The following is a 7093-nucleotide window of genomic DNA, read 5'->3' on the forward strand; positions in this document are numbered from 1 at the left end:
CATTCGTAAAAGCATGGAAAACTGATAAAGAAAAAGGTAACAACCTATATCTGAAAATGAAAATGTCAGGAGATATTAAGAAATAAGGCAAAATCATGGCAAAATAAAAACTTGTCAAAATTCGAAGATTATTGTTTTTTTGGAAAGGATACCTTCCAGAGTGGACATAAAATATTACTACAAAATTATTTGAAAATTCGTCGAAAAAAAATACATTAGCCAAAATAGATATTTTTAGTTTTTGCCTGTGGATTGTTGGAGTTTGGGGCACGCCCAGCCCAGCACGTTACAGGCGAAAATTTAAAATATCAACTTTCGGTTGATAAACTTGATTTTCAGACTTTTTCATAATAATATTTTATGTTCACTGGAAGGCATCCTTTCCAAAAAACCAAAAATTTTCGATTTCTGACACTTTTTTACTTTCCCTTATTTCCTTAATATCTCTTGACATATACATTTTTAGAAATATGTTGTGACCTTTTTTTATCAGTTTTTCATGCTCTTTCGAATGGAACAAAACTTTTCTCAAATTTGATTTCACTTTTTATTTCGGTTGCTATAGTAACCAATGACGTCAGTTTCCATGGCAACGGGTGGTCACACCCGGCGTCACCTCTTAAATTTTGATCTTCTTCATTCAAGGAACAATAATCAATCATAAAATCCCTTTGCATAAGCTATTGCACACGGGAAGTTTTTTCGCGACATAATGGCCTCGACGAGATACTTAATTTTATTGTTTTTTCATCACTGACCTAAAAAAAACCTTTTTTAGCTGTATTCATACAAGGCTTTATGAAAGCTTTTCCCTTTCCTGTGCTGGTTATTTTAAAGAAGGAACTATCAGCAAAGAAAGTGAGCCACACTTAAAAATTTCGAAAAAAATGGTCGCTTATCGCTAATATTAATAACATTACGGTATAAACGGTATATTCGACAAAAAAAAGGCATTTACACTAAAAGTATGGCAATTTCATGACACCTGTGCGTACTGAACTTCCGCCTCAAGCTTAGTTGAAAGTGCCTGTTCATAATGTTTTAAGAATAAAAAAATTGAACATTGATTTGATTTTACAGATAATATAATTGAATAGAATAACAGGGTGGTAGTTTGAATGCTACCCTTCTTTCCTAAAATATTGTAAAAACATCAAGTAAAAGGTTCCGCCATCAAAACACAGTTTGATTTTCTTCTACTACAACCGGCTCTATCTCATCCATGATATGACCAGATAGAACAGCAAGATTCGTATACCTGATATTCTGGAGCGACATCGTCTGTGCCAACGTAAAATACTCCATACGTTTCTCCTTCATGCACAGTTCTAGGCTAGCCATATCCTCGCTGATAATTTCCCCGTAGATGGTGGGGTCCTGGTTCCCAGTGGTCATTAGGTACTCAGAATGCCTAAGTGAAGCCCTCCATGCCACTATTTCCGAGCCAATCTTTGTGATGCGAGTGCTTATACTGTCGTCACAATGAAGCAATGAAATACCTAACATTCAAACAGAGAGGTAAAATGGAAATCTAATGAGGAATCTCATAAATTCAAGAGATCATTTTCCCTACACCCATGATAACATAGGTATTCACACCTTATAAATTGCACTTGATAATTATGGGTAATCGGAATGAGTGAAGAAAACATCCCCCACATTGCCCGATGATGGGAGAAGAATCTCTCGAAACGTAGCCAAATGTAAATCTTGTGATCCAAGCCACAGTAAACTTCCAATTAATATCACTGGTTCGATAAACTAAAACAAAGTTATTTAGACATACCTCTCTTTACAATGGAATCCATATCGTCGACATTTCTTTCTTTCAACGCCTCCCAGGTGTCCACAGTCGGGTTGCCCTTCGGTAGAAGCATTTTCATGCGCTTGATCCTCTGTTGGAGCAAAAAGTCACCCCCTTGATGACGTTGTGTTGGCGTTCGATTTGTGCTGGATTTGGGGCATAAAGGCACGAAGGTGGTGTTGTTTGAACGAACCTTTCTGATATGTTCAGGGTATAACGCCAAGTTACGCAGCTCATTATATTCGACCTGTAATAATAACATATACAACAATATATAAAAATAACAAGATGATCTGATATTTAAGGTTCTTGTTACTTACAACTAAGCTTTTAGACAGCCCAGTCATTGTCTCCCCAGAAGCCATTGTAAAAATGAGGTAAGTTAATAAAGTAAGTTAATTAATATTACTAAAACTAGAACTGGAACAAGATATTCTCATCTCACGATAAATTGGATGGTTAAATCCAAAGAACATATCCATGAACTTCAATCTTCCCGCTTGACTTTGTCGATGATCATTGTTCCGATCACCGACCCTTTGGATATAAATGGGCAGGGCGACGTCCAGTGTGATAAAGCAGAAAAACTTTAATGTCTCAGATTCCAGCTTGTATCACCAGTCATTAAAACCACGTGCGTCTGGGACTCCCTCTGTCTGCTTGGCATATAGACGAATGAGCTCTATAGTGCTGCCGTGCAGGAAAACTTCAAAGCTTTCCCATGACTTGTGGTTGCATTTACAATCCACTAAATACTTGTATGCTTTGACTGTGTCAAAATGAAGTACATCCTGGGCAAGAACATCAAGAAAGACCTTGTCGACAACCTTAATATAAAAACAAAAAAAACAATGTGAATCACTTTACAGTTCTTTGGAGTTCATATAAGGGAGATGTGCTGATATGCAATTTACATAACAGCTTCATTAATTTTTTAGTGACGAAACGAAGGCAAAGTTTTGCAGACATGTCGAACATCTTAACATATCTTATGTGCTACTTCTAGGTATTCACTAATTTCCTCTAGCAGAACCAGTAGATATTATAAGTTGGGCATTGTTATGAAAGATATGAAAACATGGAAAAATAGTAATCTTTGGATATATCGAAGTACTAATAGTATGTCAAACAGAAAGATTAAAACAAATCATTCATACCTTGAAGAAGGTCTTCAGTTGGTTCATGTTTAGATGGCCCAATCCAGATACAATGTCTAACCAATTGTAGGCTTCTGGGCTCCTTTCAATCAAGTGACGCATCAAAGTATAAGGTTGACCATCAGCACCAACAAAGATCCACTTACGCTCGTTATTTATAGCCCTCTTTTTTATTTCCCCCAGTATTGTTTCCACACTTTGGAAACTGTTTGGGTTTACCATTACACAATCTCCCATGGACGAAGCTACCACGTTTGGTTTGTTTACTTGATCAATATCCATATATTTCGGAAACTGAAAGCTACATTTGATACTGTCTTCCGTGCTAACCATAGAAACTCTACCTTTACAATCATCGCACTTTCTTTTCAAACCACCATACCTTTTCTGACAGTTTTCACATTCTCTATTTTTTGTTGAAGCCAATTTCTCTAGGCGAGTGGTAATGAGCGTTTCCATCTCTTCTGCATCAGTCATAAACTCTCTGAAGTCCTTTTCCGATTTAGCTTTTTCACTTTCCATTTTCTCTTGTACTACCTCTTCCTTCAATCTATTCCTCCATTTGCCAGGCAAATTCTCCGCAGAATTTTGAAAGTCTTCCGTACCATTCAAGGGTAAATGCATTGTTGCCGTAACTACAGTGGGGGTGTTTTGACGAAGATGGTTGATACGGTAACTTTTAACAATATACTTTCCAACGTTGTCAAAAAAGATAATCTGATCACCTGCTGGTGCTTCCATGATTTTTACAGAATTTTGTTTCAGCCACGTGCGAAAGGTAGTTTCACTTCCACCAGCAAGCAATTTTCCATTGACAGCAGTAACTGTTTTGGATTCAGAAACAAAAGTTTGTAACAGGTTACTAAGAAAACTCAATTGTAGTACCAAATTCAAATTTCTGAGATGGTACACAGATTCAAGATTTTCGACGCTTTGGTATTTTTGACTGAGTGTATTACCATCATTCTTCTACACCTTATTACAGATCTGAGATAAGATGATGATTTTGATGACTCAGCAAAAATTCCTTATTACAAATCAGGCAATTTTTATTACAGCTTTGTACTCCATTTTCATTTTTCTACACCTTGTTACAGATCTAAGATAAGATGATAATTTTTGATGATTCAGCAAAAAATTTTATTCAAAATATTAGTCGATGCTTATTACAGCTTGGTACGCCTTTTTCCATTCAATTACAATTATTACAGTTGTAATAGAAAATAAGATTCATCACTGAATCAGTAAGTGTTACTTATTACAGGTGCAGATGATGAAGAAGACGAAGGTTGACTGAACGAATAATTGAGTGGTTCTTCTTCGTCAGATTTGAAAGGATTTTCACTGTCGAAGTCGTTGTAGATTGCACCTGTTCTCTCTTCAATTTCTTGAACGGTCGAAAACAGTGGCATATCATGTAATTGTTCAGCTACCCAATGAAAAACTTCCATGCAGTTTCTCCGTAACCAGGCTATGGGAAAAGAGTGGTGACTTGATTATTACTCTTTTAAACCCACTGAATTTAGTGAAAAGCAACACGGACGTCTCTTAAGAGGTGAAATCTTTACAATGTTCATAAAACTTACCGCTAATTGCGAGATCTTTTCGCTTCAATGAAACGGTGTTGCTTCTCCATCACGTCCAGCGCCAAAGTTCGGAAAATCGTTTCTCGTTATGAAGAATCCACTATTATAATGTGTGCTTTGAACACTGGAATGTTTGCGTGGAACTGTAATTCTGCCACCTGAGCAAGAAATACAAGCAGATTTTCAGTTTTCAAGTATTACGTTTTAGAATTGTCGTGAAATCAAGCAATCACAATTAATATGCTCTTTCGTATGATATATAATGTTTTGAATAATTAACATGGCTCACCTTGCAATATTCGTTTCACATCCTCGCAAGATAGTGATTCAGGGGTCCATTCGTCCATTACCACGACTTGCGTGTTACTGTTTATATCAGCGGCGGAAAATCGACCGTCAGGGACGATGTAACTGATGAAGGATGATGGAATAATTCCTTAGAAAAATGGTAATATGGTAATCAGTTAATGACCAATATTAATCAATGTACACAATAAATTGCAATTTCAGCAATCGAGGAATCATTCCAATTTCATCATAAGTGAGAAGTGGTCCATGTAAATTGAATAGCCTCCACATATGATATCATAAAATAAATACCTTCGAAAGGACAGAACCAGCTTGTTTTTCCACTATCTCCTAAAGTAAACAAGAAAGTGATTTATAACACGGTGTTTAACTATAATGTCAGTAAATGTCAGGTTTGGCTTTCTTTTACAATCGTAAATCACAAATGCTCGAGGCGACCCGTCAATTTCAATGTCAGATTCAAATTTCTTCTTTTCAATGTTGAAAAAATTGCCATCACTGACTTCTATGTAATTAAATTCGATCTTCATTTGTGGTAGCAAACGACATGCTGGTTCTTGGAGGATCCTGACTACCTCCCAAAATACGCCTTCAGCCAATATATCTGCAATGCTAGTATCTTTAATGATCCTCAGAAGGTAATTTTTCACAGACTTATAAAAGATGAACATGTGTTGCGACTCAGGAACATGCTTAAATATGAAGCCACGGTACAGTTTGCAATCATCCTCTTGCATTGCTCGTCTAATAACATGCACTGTGCGGTCGAGTCTGGTGTTGGGACGTGTCGAAACAATAACTGGTACTAAGAATAAAGGAGGTAAATTAAACATTAGAAGTTTGAAACTAATGTTTAGTTATTAAAGGGACTATCAGAAAAACATTTTCATGTTGAACCTTCATCCTGTCATTTCAAAAGATTAGAAAATTTATTTGAAAGATATTCCATGACTTTGGAAAAAATAACCTTTCAGTTAAAAGTTTCCTTACCGGGGCTTTCTGTTGCTTCAAGATTATAATCGACGTCAAATTGCCGTAAACAGGGCAATTCTTTAACGATCTCCTCTCGGCAGAAAGAATCAAAGGTTTGTGAAATATATATATTGACTTGTTTAATTGTTTGGTCGACTGGGATATCGTCAAGCTCGATTCCTTCCTCTAGTGCAGCTTGGCGCACCATGCGCATTCTATTTAAAATCATCTTTTAGAGCGGCTCAGCAAGTCGATGGTTCTTCATTGTTATGTACAGTTGGGCTGCAGACATATCTTGAAATGAATTGATACCTTCAAAATATAATAATGACCAGAATGAAAATCCATCATTCAACAATCTAAAGTTCATTTTGTTTAAGAATGCGCCAAAACACGTCATATAGAAGCAAAGATTTTACAGGCTCAACATTCAAAAATTACAAATTCTTGAAAATTGTAATGAGCAGTGCAAATAGGAATAAAATGTCAAAACTTGTAGTAAAAATGCCTCCGCATGTAATAAGAAATTATGCTGACTCAGCATTCAAAAGATTTCAAAGATAGTTGTAAAAGTGACGTCATTTTAACGTCCATCTAACGTCCATAACATTAATGCAACATTAGACTTGTAATAAGCCGTAGAAGCTTAAATGAAATGTCAAAACTTGTAATAAAATTGCTGACTCAGCATTCAAAAGATTTCAAAGATAGTTGTAAAAGTGACGTCATTTTAACGTCCATCTAACGTCCATAACATTAATGCAACATTAGACTTGTAATAAGCCGTAGAAGCTTAAATAAAATGTCAAAACTTGAAGTAAAAATGCCTCCACATGTAATAAGGAATTATGCTGACTCAGCATTCGAAAGATTTCAAAGATAGTTAAAATTTGTAACAAAAATAGATACCTCTTCCTTTCAATGCTTTGTAGTATGAAATTCTGCAGCCAGCTTCCAAAAATCTTTTACAAATCATATTCTCAAATTTCGATGAGGTTATATCAGGATGATCGTATACAATCCAAAAAGAAAAGCCTGTCATGGTTTCTTCTTTCTTTGCCATCGAAGTAACGCAAGATATTGTCATTTTCACTTCATTCATGTGTTTCAAAAGCCCTTCCAAAAATTGTGTCACATACAACACAAGTACTGTGTTTGAAGTACTGTCCAAGCGAAAACTTTTTCTTTTTATCGATTTGTGTGCTAATCGCGCAGGGAATAGAAAACAATCAAATGTCTTAAGGGAACTAATTTTCGCAAGAACT

This window comes from Clytia hemisphaerica, unplaced genomic scaffold (genome assembly GCF_902728285.1).
Source record: "Clytia hemisphaerica strain Z4C2 unplaced genomic scaffold, Clytia hemisphaerica genome assembly, whole genome shotgun sequence".
Classification (NCBI taxonomy): Eukaryota; Metazoa; Cnidaria; class Hydrozoa; order Leptothecata; family Clytiidae; genus Clytia; species Clytia hemisphaerica.